Source organism: Narcine bancroftii, chromosome 8 (assembly GCF_036971445.1).
Source record: "Narcine bancroftii isolate sNarBan1 chromosome 8, sNarBan1.hap1, whole genome shotgun sequence".
Classification (NCBI taxonomy): Eukaryota; Metazoa; Chordata; class Chondrichthyes; order Torpediniformes; family Narcinidae; genus Narcine; species Narcine bancroftii.
The window spans coordinates 174,952,765-174,967,686 of NC_091476.1; the positions used below are offsets into that span (position 1 = coordinate 174,952,765).

At 40.6% G+C, this 14,922-nt stretch overlaps 1 protein-coding gene across 2 annotated transcripts in view; it reads right to left on the reverse strand.

The window, feature by feature from the left end:
• The window catches only part of LOC138741602 (potassium voltage-gated channel subfamily KQT member 4-like), a 350,449-nt gene that overhangs the window by 108,332 nt on the left and 227,195 nt on the right, over positions 1-14,922 (reverse strand). The window lies entirely within an intron of this gene.

A 14,922-nucleotide genomic window follows, 5' to 3' on the forward strand; every position in this document is an offset into this window, starting at 1 on the left:
ATTATCTCTTTTTAATTCAATTAAGTCTAATATTGCTGTTTTTTGAGATTGTTTTATTTTACAGCTTGTTTGGCTGCAGCAGGTAAGATTTTTGATGCATACATACATGATACAATGTGTATGACAGGGAATATTGTCATTGCCTACACGACAAGTTTCATCGGCTCTGAGCACCGTCCAGAGGGCAATGAACAGTTTGATGTATTGGATGAAAGCAGGACCACACGGAGAATGTCGGGGATGTTCCCATTCTGAAGGAGGGGGAGGTACTTTGGTTTTCTTGCTGCCTCAGAGATAATTTCCCTCAGTTGTAAATAAACAGGGTTGGAGTCGGGAATTGACCATAATCACAATTGATGCGTTTTCCAAGAGAATAGAAGAAACTGCCTTGAATAGGACTACAATGCAAGTTGTAATTTCAGAGTTGGAGGGTTCTTTGTCCCCAACGTGTGTCTGCTCACACCTGCAGGATGGAATGTTCAAGGTTACTCCCTTCACCCTGTAAGAATTGCAGGTATGTGGTTGCTGTAGAACCTGAAGTCCTCTCATCCAGCGTACATGCTGTGATCCCTCTCCCTCTGTTCTGTCAACGTAGAGGTGCACTCATTTCTCAAAGGCAGGAAGAAGTTGCTGAACCTGGCCTTGCTATGATGCCAAGATTTTATACAGCGCAGAGGCACAAGGGTTCTGAAAGCCATTGCCTCCCTTGCCCTCAGTGCCATACCCTGAGGAAGCTGCCCTAGCAGTTGAACCGGACCTATCCGGCGATGATGGTCCTGCAACCCACTGCTCTCAGGCTGCTGATAGACTGATCCCTCTGCTATACACAGACTATCCCGGAGGTGCGAAACGCGACCTGTCCCGGAGGTGCGAAACGCGACCTGTCCCGGAGGTGCGAAACGCGACCTGTCCCGGAGGTGCGAAACGCGACCTGTCCCGGAGGTGCGAAACGCGACCTGTCCCGGAGGTGCGAAACGCGACCTGTCCCGGAGGTGCGAAACGCGACCTGTCCCGGAGGTGCGAAACGCGACCTGTCCCGGAGGTGCGAAACGCGACCTGTCCCGGAGGTGCGAAACGCGACCTGTCCCGGAGGTGCGAAACGCGACCTGTCCCGGAGGTGTGAAACACAGCCTATTCCCAGAGGAGTTGGCAGGATTGAAGGCCAGTCTCTAGTCTCAATGTGTTTGATCTGCAGGTCATGCATCAATCATTATGTCTTGACTTTTTGCAGCCATTTGATATCATTGAGTGGCCCCTAACCTATGTCAGAGAACAGTAACAGACTGACCAACCACATTGGCAGGTCCTAGGGTTGTGTAGGCAAGACCAGGTTAGGGAGGCAGACAACAGTAATTCAAATCCACCTGGACAGTCTCCAACCAGACCACATGAATATTGGCTTCTCTAATTTCTGCTAACACCCTCCCACGGTCTCTTTCCCTCCTTCATCTCTCTGCTTCCTTCCCTCCAGCTCCCCAACACCCTTCTCCCATCAGAAAACTATTGTTCTGCCATCTTCCCCCTCAGCTTCTAGCCTCCCACCCATATCCGCTGTGTTCCTTCCCCTTCATATCCCTGCCTTTTTATTCAGGCTCCTAAGTTTTGAAGCTCCTGACTAAGAGCTCAGGCCCAAAATATCTTTTACTTCCTGTTGATGCTGCAAGACCTGCTGAGTTTCTCCACCACTCTTGAGTACTGACTAGGAATCCAGATCAATTTCCAAGGCCGTCAGATTATTTTCTGGCAACTATTACTGACGGTTGTAACTCCACTTTAATTGGCTTTTAAAGTCTGCCGTGAGATTTGAATTCAGGTCTGCTGCTCTTGACTGACTGCCTCTGGACTGGCAGTGCCCCTAGTTACTGATTACAGAAGGGATATGTTATTTGGTCCTGTGACGTAAGACTGCGCCTAGGACTAGATGCTGACTGTGCAGGCAGTTGTGTGCTATGCGCGACAACACATGTTTATTTGGGAGCAGGCTGTGTTTTGGTGCCCACAAGGGAGTGCTTCCGTAGAATGGGCATCCAGTGTTTACACCGACAGCAAAATCCTCAGTCTGCTCTTTAGTAGGAACATTACTACAATTCGTATAATTTCATTTGATCCTCAGTTCTTGGGAAACATTGCCTTTCTAATTACAAGTTTCAGGCCATCAGAGCACAGTGATGAAGGGAAGTCAAAGAGAACATCTTTGGGAGAAGAGGATGAAGAGGCTACACCTGCCCACCCACACGCCTAGGCAGGGTCACGCGAGGAGTTTGCACTGTGGATCGAGAGGGTCAGGTTTCGGGAAAAGAATTGCACATTTCATCCAGATTCTCACATTTTGTCGGAGGACAAGGTGTAACAACGTTCAGCTTTCTCGTGCACAAATCGTAGAGAGAGCCCGAAAGACAGAAGCGGGGGAACCAGGCTCCAGGGTCACAGTCAGAATCAGGATTTATTGTTATGAACATATGTCACAAACTTGGTTGTTTTGTGGTAGAATTTGCAGCAAGCAAAAATTGCTATAAATTACATTTTTTTTAAAAATCACAAAAATAATTAATGAATTGTTCCGAAGAAAAGAGCGAGGTAGTGTCTGCGATTCATTGTCCACTCAGAAACCTTTATCAACAAAAGGAAGCCCTAAAAGTGCCGACAATGAAGCTGCTGGGAGACTTATGGGTCAGGCAGCATCCATGGGTAGAAATGGTTGGTCAGCGTTTCGGGACAGGAACCTCTATTCAGATGAAAGTGAAAAGGAGATGATAGGGGGTGAGGTTGGGAGCATAAATTGGATGGAGATGGACTCAGGGAAATGAACGGCAGAAATGTGGCAAATGTTCAGAAAACATTTGTCTGGGCCCTTCACAAGGATATTCCATTGAAGCAAGGAATGGATAATGAGGTGAAAGAACCATGGTGTCCAAGGGATACAGAAAACTCTGGTCAAGAAGAAAACTAAGCTTTCCAGACGTTTAAGAAGATAGGAACTGATAGAGCTCTGGTGAATTACAAGAGTCAGGAAAGAGCTTAAGAAAGGATTCAGGAGAGCTAGAAGGGGCTGTGAGTAGGCTTTAGTCAGCCCAAGGCATTCTACAAGGATGTGAAGAATGTGTCATGTGAGGATAGGACCCATCGGGGATGTGCATGTAGTTGGAGGAGGAAGCGAAGGTCCTTAAAGAATGCCTTGCTTCACTATTCACCAGGAAAGGACCTTGCTAACTAAAAGCAAACTGAAACCCTTCAGCGTGTTAACATTAAGAGGGGAAATTTTGAAAAGAACAAAGTTAGATAAGTCAACAGGATCAGACAAGATTTACCCAAGGCTACTGTGGAAAGTGAGGGAGGAGATTGTTGAGCCAGTAGCGATGATCTTCACTTCATCTCTAGGGACAGCAGAAGTACCAAAGGATGGGAAGGTTGCAAATGTCGTTCCCCTCTTTAAGAAAGGGAGTTGCAATAACCCAGGAAATTATAGACCAGTGAGTCTTACTTCAGTGGAGAAGATCCTGAGAGACAGCATTTACAAGCATTTAGAGAGGCATAATCTGATTACAGTTGGTCAGCATGGCTTTGTCAGGGGAAGGCCATGACTCACAAGCCTGCTGGAATTCTTTGAGGATGTAACAAAGCACATTGATGGTGAATGTAGTGTATGGATTTCAGCAAGGCACTTCATAAGGTTCCCATGCAAGGCTCGTTCAGAAAGTAAGGAGGCTCAAAACCTAAAGAGGTCTTGCTTTGTGGATACAGAATTGACTTACCCAGAGAAGGCAGAGGGTGGTTGTAGATAGTTCATATTCTACATAGAGGTCATTGACTGGTGATTTTTATAAATGGCCTGGATGAGGAAGGGAAAGGGTGAACCATATGAAGGTATGTAGATAGACTGGAGGGTTGTCAGAAGATACGGGGGACATTGATAGGATGCAGAGCTGGGCTGAGAAGAGGCAGATGGAGTTTAACCCAGAAAAGTGTGGTGGTTCATTCAGTAGGTCAAATTTAAAGGCAGAGTACAATGTAAATGGACTCTGAGCAGAGTGGATGAACTGAGAGATGCTGTGATCCATGTCTGTAGGACACTCAAAGCTGCTGCACTGGTTGATTGTGTTGTTAAAGAAGGTGTATTGTGTGTTGGCCTTCATTCAGCTTGAGATCAAGTTCAAGAGCTGTGAGATAATGTTGTTGGTAAATATGACCTTGGTTGGACCCCACTTGGACTATTATGTTCAGTTCTGGTCACCTCACTAGAGAATGGATGAGGATGCTGTAGAGATGGGGCAGAGGAGATTTACAAGGATGTTGCTTGGATTAGAGAGCACACCTTATGAGGATAGGTTGAGTGAACATGGTCTTTTCTCATTAAAATGACTGAGGATAAAGGGAGACATGATAGGAGTGCACAAGATGATGAAACATTGATCATGTGGATGGCCAGAGGTTTTTATCTGGGGCTGAAATGGCTAACATGAGAGGGCACATTTTTAAGGTGCTTGGAACTTGGGATTGGGGGGATGTAGGACATATGTTTTTCACGCAATGAGCAATGGGTGCATGAAATGTTCTGCCAGCAATGGTAATGGGGGAAGGTACAATAGGATCTTTGAAGGAACTATTAGATAAGCACATGGAACTGAGGAAATTGGAGGGTTATGCAGTGTGGAAATTCTAGGCAGTGTTAGAGTAGGTTACTTGGTTGGCACAACACTGGGCTGTAGATTTCTATGTTCTACATGAAGGAGGGAAGGGCTTGGGATGTGCCAGGAGGTGATAGGGAATTGGACAAATGGTGGGAGAGGCCTAGAAGGAGGGAGAGACCACTGGGGAGGTGAGTTGGTAAAGAAGAGATGGAAGCAATAATAATGCAGGGGGGGGGGGGGAGAGGGTCCCTAAATTTAGAAACATTGATGTTCATGCTGTTCATTCCTGTACACAACCATTTCAAATCCATCAGCCATTTTCATGTAGACATGTTTGCCTTCAGCCTCATCTATCATCATGGCAGGTCCAATGGAAACTTGAGGAACAACATGTATTCCTCCTGGGCAGTGAACATCAATATTTCTAAATTTAGGTAGCCCCTACCTCGATCCGGTTCCACTGTTTCCATCTCTTCTTTATCTACTTGTGTCCTTACTTTCCTCTCTAACTCCCCAATCTCCCAGAATGCTCTCTATCTCTATCTGTCTCTCCACCTCTCCCACCTTCTTTCCAATACCCTGTTACATTTTGGTCTTTCCCCAGCTGCTTTACTCTTTCATATGCATAATAACCCTTTCTACATTAGTCTCAATAAAGCATCTGAGACGGAAATGTTGACTGACCATTTCCACCCTGACCTGCTTACTCCCTCCAGTGACTAGTCGCTTGTATGATGAACGAGAGTTGGACCTGCCGCATCCAGGCTCTCTGCGAGGCTGCCCACTCTCCATTCTTCTCTCTCTTGCTTTCTGTTTGTTGAAGCCTGACTCAAGTTTAGACTTACTTTTCTTGAAATCTATAAGGATTTCTAACCTCTGCTTGTTATGCAAAGGATATGATGTTTTTATGTGAGGTTGTGAGTGCGGAATGACTGTCAGATGGTGCTTACTGAGCAGATTTAGGTTAGTCAACAATGCATCATTTGTTTGCGTAACTTCAGAATGAGGTTAGTATTGCATGAATACTTTGGAGATTGTTTTCCTTGAACAGTCCTTTCCTGGGGAGGTACAGACCCATTTGATGATTTGCTGTTCCCCTTTCACTGCCCATCTTTGTTCCTAAGTATGATTAGACGATCATTTCCCTTAAATCAAACCTTTAGCAACTGGCTCAAGGATGCAGCAGTATATTAATCAATAAAAATTGAAGATATAATGCACATTTAACAGAGAGCACATCTGTTGAGTAGTTACACAGCACTCTCACAAAATGTGCTGATTCGTACGTGTAGAATTGGAAAATCTTACGGTATAGAAGCAGCTTCACTTGCCTTCACTTCATCAGGTGTCAATTCAGTGGGTGAAACCTGTCTGCTCCCACACATCATCTGAAATTTTTGAAACATCAATTCACTTTCCTTTCAAAAATATTTTATGGCTTCTGCTTCCAACACCCATTTTTGAAGGACATTCCATTTCCTGAGGGTTTCTCAGAAATAGGTCTCCCATGGCAGTTCCTCTCATTCATTTCATTGTCAATCAATAAAGTGCAATCATCACTGGCTTTTAACCCTAACCCCAATGCAGTGGTGAAATTGCAACGCAGATCCTTGGCAGTTGGCTGGTTTGGGTTATTTTAATGACACCACACAATAGAAGCCCCTTCCTGTCCATCCAACCCATGCCACCCCCAATTACCTGACTAATCCCATACAATTTGGAGTGTGGGAGGAAACCAGAGCACCTGTAGGAAACCCCTCACAGGTCACAGGGAGAACGTACAAAATCTTACAGACAATGCTGGATTCAAACCCGTGTTACTGACACTGTAGTCACATTCTATCCATCCTTGACGTATAAGATCAGTCAGCAAAACACGGAGGACTATTTGGCCCATCATGGCACTGCACCTTACCCTTTATCTCTTGTCCTGGTGTGATACCCATCCATTACCTGGCAATCAGGATCTCTGCTCCTCCACATACAAAACTCAAAGACTGCAGACAAAGTCAACCTAAAGTAAAAACAGGGAATGCTGGAAACACCAGCAGGTCATAGAACCATAGAAAATAGGAGCAGAAGAAGGCCACAAGCTTGCACCACCATTCAATACAATCATGGCTGATCACACACCTTCAGTCCCCTGTCCTGGCTTTCTCTCCTTACCCCTTCATCCCTTTAGCCAGAAGGGCTACATCCATTCCCAGTTGAATATATCTCATGAACTGATCTCAACAGCTTTGTGTGGCAGGGAGTTCCACAAGTTCACAGCTCTTTGAGTGAAGTGGATTCTCCTCAATTCAATCCTAAATGGCTTCCCCCTTACCCTTGGTCTGTGGCCCCTTGTCTTGGGCAGAATATTCTTCCTATATCTAACCTGGCCGTTTCTGTCAGAAATTTTTGTGTCTATATGGGATCCCCTCTCACTCTGCCAAACTTCAATGAACATAATCCAAGTTGGTGTAAAGCACGGAAGTCTGCCTCATGGTGTGGTGTGGGAGGGGAATAGTGGAACTCTGAAAGTAAAAGAGAAAATGATGGAAAGATTCGGAAGGTTGGGAACCACCTGTGCAGAAGGAAACCGTCTGCATCTCAGACCTGGGACTCTTCACCAAAACTGCGAAAGAGAGGAAACAGTCAGCTTTCAGAGGTAGAGAAAATGGGGTGGAAATGGGTAGAGTGGAGGGAACATCTTTGAGAGCATGTGACCAGATGATTCAGTGCAGCATTAGTTGGTTTACCAGTAAACTGCCTGGATTCAAGGGTATGAGCCATCAGAAGAGGTTGGACAAACTTGGAGCATCTGAAGATAACCCAAGCAGGTTACGAGGAGAACACGCAAATTCCTTACCAATTCTAACCCTGGTCGCTGGTGCTCACCATACTGTCCTTTATAAAATATGAGATGCAGCCAGAACCTCCTTCCAAAGGTAAAAAATCTCAAACATTAGACAATATGCATTTATGTGACGGGATGACAAAAGTTTTAGTGAGATGTGTGGGACAAGATTTTGACAAAGAAAACAAGATGCTGGGGTAATTTGTTTTAGAGATACAGTGTGGTAACAAGCCCTCATGACCAACGAGCCCAAGCCATCCAAATACATCAATTAACCTGTAAAAGGGGGAGTCACGTGATGGAGTAGTGGCCGGATGGTGAACTCCAGCCCTCTCCAGAAAAGTCAGAAAAAACAAAGCAAAACACAAAGGCACAGAAATAAAAATCAAAGTAAAGTGAATATAAAGGTGGAAAGAAGATGGCGACGAAAAAAGAAAAGTCAAAACCAACGGTAAGAAGAGAGGAAGAGAAGACAACGGAAGATGAAGGAAAAGGCCTTACCTGTTCGAAGAGGCCCGCAGTGGAGAGAGAAACCCGCTCCCTCAGGTCGGTAGAATATGGACTAAAAGTGCGCAACCGCGCATGCGCGAGGAGTCGTGCATGCGCGATGCGCATGAGAAAAAACACACCAACGGGAGGGGGGACCAGCTGGGGAGTCGATCTCCACAGCCGGCAACGACAGCTGCAGAACACCTGCAGCAAGAGGAGAACATAGAAGACAATAGAAACAAGAAAGAAGAGAAGAAAAGGGCAACAAAGAAACAACAGATGGTCAACCCAGAGGAAGAAGAAGAGGAAGAGTATGGTGAAATAGAAGAAGAAAAGATAGGCAAGGTAAAGGATATACTTGCTCTTATTAAAGAATACATGGAGTCATTTAAAGAATGGCAAGCGCAAGAATTTAATGATTTAAGAAGAAGAATAAACAATACAGAAGAGAAAATAAATAAAATGGAGATGACCTTAACAGAAATGGGAAAGAGAATGGACAAGATGGAAGAACGAGAAACAGCAGTAGAAATGGAGGTAGAGGACTTAAAAAAGAAATTAGAGGAATCTAATAAAAAAGTTATAGAGACACAAGAACTGTTAGCTCAGAAAATAGATATAATGGAAAATTATAACAGAAGAAATAACATAAAGATAGTGGGCCTTAAGGAAGATGAAGAAGGCAAGAATATGAGAGAGTTTATAAAAGATTGGATCCCTAGGATCCTAGGATGTCCAGAACTACAGCAAGAAATGGAAATAGAAAGGGCACGTAGAGCATTGGCCTCTAAACCACAACCACAACAAAGGCCAAGATCTGTTTTAGTAAAATTCCTAAGATATACTACAAGAGAAAAGGTACTGGAGAAGACAATGGAAAAAGTAAGAGAGGGCAACAAGCCACTGGAGTACAAAGGGCAAAAAATCTTCATTTATCCAGATATAAGTTTTGAACTCCTGAAGAAGAGAAAGGAGTTCAATACAGCAAAGGCGATTTTATGGAAGAAAGGGTATAAATTTATACTAAAGCATCCAGCGGTATTGAAAATATTTATTCCAGGACAACAAAACAGACTATTCTCGGATCCAGAAGAAGCACGAAAATTTGCAGAACAATTACAAAATAGACTGAGAGATGAAGACGTGTAACGAGAGTACAAAAGACTGCAAACTAAAAAGACATAAGTTTTGAGCTCCTGAAGAGGAGGAAAGAGTTCAAAACATCGAAAACGATCTTATGGGAAAAAAAAAACTATTCTCAGATACAGAGGAAGCAAGGAAATTTGCAGAACAACTACAAAACAAACAGAGAGATGAAGACATGTAATAAGAGTAAAAATGATCACGATTTATATGTATGTGGGTAAAGAGGTATATGTGTGTATATGTATAATGTGCATACATGAATGTATCCGCATTTAGAGGGAAATATAGATAGTATAGACAAGAATTAATAAGGGAAGGAAATGGAATAGAGGAAATAAGGAGGGAACTAAAAGAGTGACCTTTGTCACATATGAAAAGCGAAATCTTTTCTGGGGGGGCTGGGTGGGGGGGGGTGTTACGGTCACTGCAAAATCAGCTGACGCTTGCGAGTGAATTCGCAAATCCAAATGGAGAGGGGAGGTGTGGTTGTCCGACAAGGGATAAAGGACAACTCAGGAGGGGAAGGGGGGATTGGGGCTAAAGAAGTTTTAAATAGGAGAATAAGGAAAATGTTTGATGTTTTAGGAATGTTGTCTTATAAAGGATTCAAAACAAGAAAACAGAAATGGATAAGAAGGAAAAGTAATGATGGAGAAACGGAAAGGGAAGATAAACAAAGTATAAAATGGCTACGTTGAACTATATGACTTTAAATATTAATGGAATACATAACCAAATTAAAAGGAAGAAACTGCTAAATTTACTGAAAAAAGAAAAAATTGATATAGCATTTGTGCAAGAAACACATTTAACTGAATTGGAACATAAGAAATTAAAGAGAGATTGGGTAGGATACGTAACAGCAGCATCGTATAATTCAAAAGCAAGAGGAGTGGCTATATTAATTAGTAAAAATGTGCCATTTAAAATAGAAGAGGAAATAATAGATCCAGCAGGGAGATATGTAATGATAAAATGTCAGATATATTCGGAGTTTTGGAATCTACTCAATGTATATTCACCTAACGAAGAAGATCAAAAGTTCATGCAAGATATCTTTTTGAAGATAGCAGATACGCAAGGGAACATATTAATAGGAGGGGATTTCAACCTGAATTTGGATTCAAATATGGACAAAACTGGGAAAAAAATTAACAGAAAGAACAAAGTAACCAAATTTATAATTAAATTGATGGAAGAAATGCAACTTTTGGATATATGGAGGAAACAACACCCAAAGGAAAAGGAATATTCATATTACTTCGCTAGACATAAAACATACTCAAGAATAGACCTATTTTTGTTATCAGCTCGTATGCAAGATAGAGTAAAAAAACAGAATATAAAGCTAGAATACTATCGGACCATTCACCCTTAATATTGACAGTAAAGTTAGAGGACATCCCTCCAAGAATGTATAGATGGAGATTAAACCCCATGTTGCTTAAAAGGCAGGATTTTAGAGAATTTATTGAAAAACAAATTAAAATGTATTTTGAAATAAATACGAAATCAGTGAAAGATAAGTTTATACTATGGGATGCAATGAAAGCGTTCATCAGAGGGCAAAGAATAAGTTATGTAACCAAGATGAAGAAGGACTATAATCAGGAAACAGAGCAGTTGGAAAGGGAAATAGTAAATATAGAAAAAGAATTAGTAATGAAGGAAGATACAACTAAAAGAAGAGAATTGGCGGATAAAAAAATAAAATATGAAACACTACAAACATATAAGGTGGAGAAGAATATAATGAAGACAAAACAGAAATATTATGAACTAGGTGAAAAAACGCACAAAATCCTAGCATGGCAGCTTAAGACAGAACAAGCTAAGAAAATGGTATTGGCATCAAGGAAAAAAGACAAACAAATTACATATAATCCAAAAGAAATTAAGGAAAACTTTAGAGAATTCTATGAACAATTATACCGAACTGAAAACGAAGGGAAAGAAGGGAAAATAGATGAATTTCTGACTAAAATTGAACTACCAAAACTACAAATAGAGGAACAAAATAAATTAACAGAGCCATTTAGAATAGTAGAAATACAAGAGATAATAAAAAAATTACCAAATAATAAGACACCAGGAGAGGATGGATTCCCAATAGAATTCTACAAAACATTTAAAGACTTATTAATTCCGCCCCTCCTGGAAGTAATCAACCAGATTGATGAAACACAAAGCTTACCAGATTCATGTAAAACAGCAATAATTACAGTAATACTAAAGCAAGGGAAAGATCCACTCTCACCAGCGTCATATAGACCAATATCTTTACTTAACACAGATTATAAGATAATAGCTAAACTATTAGCAAACAGATTAGCAGAGCATGTACCGAAAATGGTAAATTTAGACCAAACTGGATTTATCAAAAAAAGACGCACAACAGACAATATTTGTAAATTTATTAACTTAATTCATGCAGTAGAAGGAAATAAAGCACCTACAGTAGCAGTTGCTTTAGACACAGAGAAGGCCTTTGACAGAGTAGAATGGAATTATTTGTTCAAAGTATTGCAAAAATTCAGTTTACCGGAGAAGTATATTAATTGGATTAAAGCATTATATAAGGGACCGTTAGCGAAAGTGACAGTAAATGGACATGTATCAAAGCAATTTAACTTAAGCAGGTCAACACGGCAGGGATGCCCACTATCACCTTTATTGTTTGTGTTAGCTATAGAACCACTAGCAGAACTGATAAGAATAGATAATAATATAAAAGGAATAAAAATAAAAGACAAGGAATATAAAATCAGTTTATTTGCGGATGATGTTATAGTGTACTTAACAGAACCAGAACTATCAATAAAAGAATTATATAAGAAATTGAAGGAATATGGAGAAGTGTCGGGTTACAAGATAAACGTAAATAAAAGTGAAGCAATGCCTATGAATAATGCGGATTTCTCAAAATTTAAGAAGGAATCACCATTTAGATGGCAAATGCAAGCAATAAGATACCTAGGTGTACAAATAAACAAAAATCTCGGCCAACTATATAAACTCAATTATTATCCACTAATGAAAAAATTACAGGACGATTTAGAGCATTGGAAAGATTTACCACTAACACTAATAGGAAGGATAAACTGTATTAAAATGAACATTTTTCCAAGGATATTATACTTATTTCAGGCATTGCCAATACAACTGACAGAGAAATTCTTCAAGGAGTTAAAGAAAATAATAAGGAAATTTTTATGGAGAGGGGGGAAACCGAGGATAGCACTAGATAAATTAACAGAATGGTATAAACAAGGAGGCTTACAACTGCCAAACTTTAAAAATTATTATAGAGCCGCACAATTAAGATACCTATCAGATTTTTATCAAACAAGGGAAAAGCCAGATTGGACCAGATTAGAATTAGATAAAATAGGGGAAAAGATACCTGAACACATATTATATTAATGGGATGAAAAATTGGTACAACATAGAAGTTCTCCAGTATTACATCATCTCCTCAATATTTGGAAGAAGATTCATGTAGAAAGAAATAAAACAAATTATCAATTACCAAAACTAATATTGACGCAAAACAAGTTACTCCCTTTTACAATAGATAACCTTTCCTTTAGAGAATGGGAAAAAAAAGGGATTAAAAGAATAGAAAATTGTTTTTCAGGAAATAGATTCTTATCCTTTGAACAAATGAAAGATAAGTACAATATAACTCAAGATACAGCGCTGGCATATTACTACTGGCATATCCTACTTGAAGGATAAATTAGGAAGCAGTTTGAGTTTGCCAGAGGCAAGTAACTTTGAATATGTGATTACAGATACAATGATAATCAAAAGATTTATAACAAATATGTATATTAAACTGCAAGAAAAGGAGAATGAGGAAACAAATGGTAAAACTAAACAAAAATGGGAACAAGATTTAAATATAAAGATAAAAAAGGAAACATGGGAGAAGTTATGTTCTGGAACGATGAGAAATACAATAAACACGAGGTTATGTATGATACAGTATAACTGGATACACAGGCTATACATTACACCTCAAAAGTTAAATAAATGGGACCCAACAGTATCTGATAGATGTTTTCGATGTAAAAAAGAAATGGGAACAACAATTCATGCAATCTGGACATGTGAGAAAGTAGAAAAATTTTGGGAAGATCTAAACCAGATATTAAATAAAATTACAGAAAACAATATACCAAAAAATCCAGAGATCTTCCTCCTAAGTAACATAAAAAACAAAGAATTTGGAATTGATTTGGAGGATGCACAAAAAAGATTTGTTAAGATAGCTCTAGCCGTAGCAAAAAAATGTATTATGTCAACCTGGAAATCGGAAGATAATTTGAAAATACAACAATGGTATATAGAAATGAATAAATGTATTCCATTAGAAAAAATAACATATAGTTTAAGAAATAATATTGAAATATTCGAACAAATATGGGAGCCGTACATTAAATACAATAGCGAAAACCTACCGGGGACAATCATTACCTAAGTTGATGGAAGGAGAAGGAAATGAAAAGAATGGACTCAGTAGAATTTCTGGTGTATTTTTGTTGAGTGACAACATTGTCTGACTGGTTAAATGTATCCTAGATTGTATACCTTAAATGGACGGGGGGGGGGGTGGTGGGGAGGGTGGGTTGGGAGGAGTGGGGGGGGGGAGAAAATGGCACTGTATATGTGTGAAAAGGAAAAAGTGTGTACCATGGTTAATGTGATTTATGGTGTGAAAAATAAAAAATTAAAAAAAAAAATTAACCTGTAAAATCTGTGCGTTTATGGGGGAAAGTAGAGAAACTGGAGGAAACCCACACAGTCACAAGGAGAAGTTACAAACGCCTGACAGACGACGCAGGATTCAAACCGGGGTGGCTGGAAGCAGACGTGGCTGTTGCATCAAAAAAGCTGCTGGATGGATACATGAATATGCAGGGAACAGGGGGATGTGGAGCATGTGCAGGTAGCAGAGATTTTGTTTCTACTGTGTGGAGCGCGTCGAAAGATCCAAAGACTTGTTGATACAAACCAAGGCTTTTATTAACTAAAAGACTGGACCATATCACAAGTAGGTCGACCAGTCCAGAATGACCTGGTCTGGCTAGGAGCAATCCTTTAAGACCTGCCAGTAGGTGGTGCTACACTCTCAGCCAATCACAGTCACCCTACACGACCATCTGTACATAGACACATTGGTGATAGAATCTGTCCTATCACACACTGGTGGGTGAGAGAAGAATTAGGATAGAAAATTTAGGGGAGTAGATTTAAGACAGAGATGAGGAGGAACCTGCGTTTTTGTTTTGAATATTTATAATTTTTCCAAACTCAGTTCCAATAATTCCAAGTACCACAATCGCATTCATCAAGTATATTTACATTTCTTCTGCTGAGTCTGGTTTTATCCCCCCTCCCCCCAACAGAAAACAACCAAAAATAAAACAAATAAAGAAACTTGTATGAAAAGGCAAAAACACTTACTTAACATTAAAACAAGACGCCACTGACTGCAGACAAATAACAAATTAAAAAGGAAAAAGAAAGAAACACATTAACCACAGGGTCTGTTGGAGCTCAACACCCATCCTCCAGGCCTCTTACATTCATCTCGACTTAGTCTGATTGGAATGGATGCTCCCCTATCCACCCCCGAGGAAAATGTGGGAGGGGAACAGGCAGCAGGAGTGAAACACGGGGGGGGGGGGGGGGGGGAGGGGGCACACCTATGTAATGCAGGTAGGGTTGCCAGATTTTAAAAGTTTCATAATTTTTTTCCTTGGGTTTATGTAATTTTCTCCAAGGGAACACAGCTCGGCATTTCCGTATTCCAAC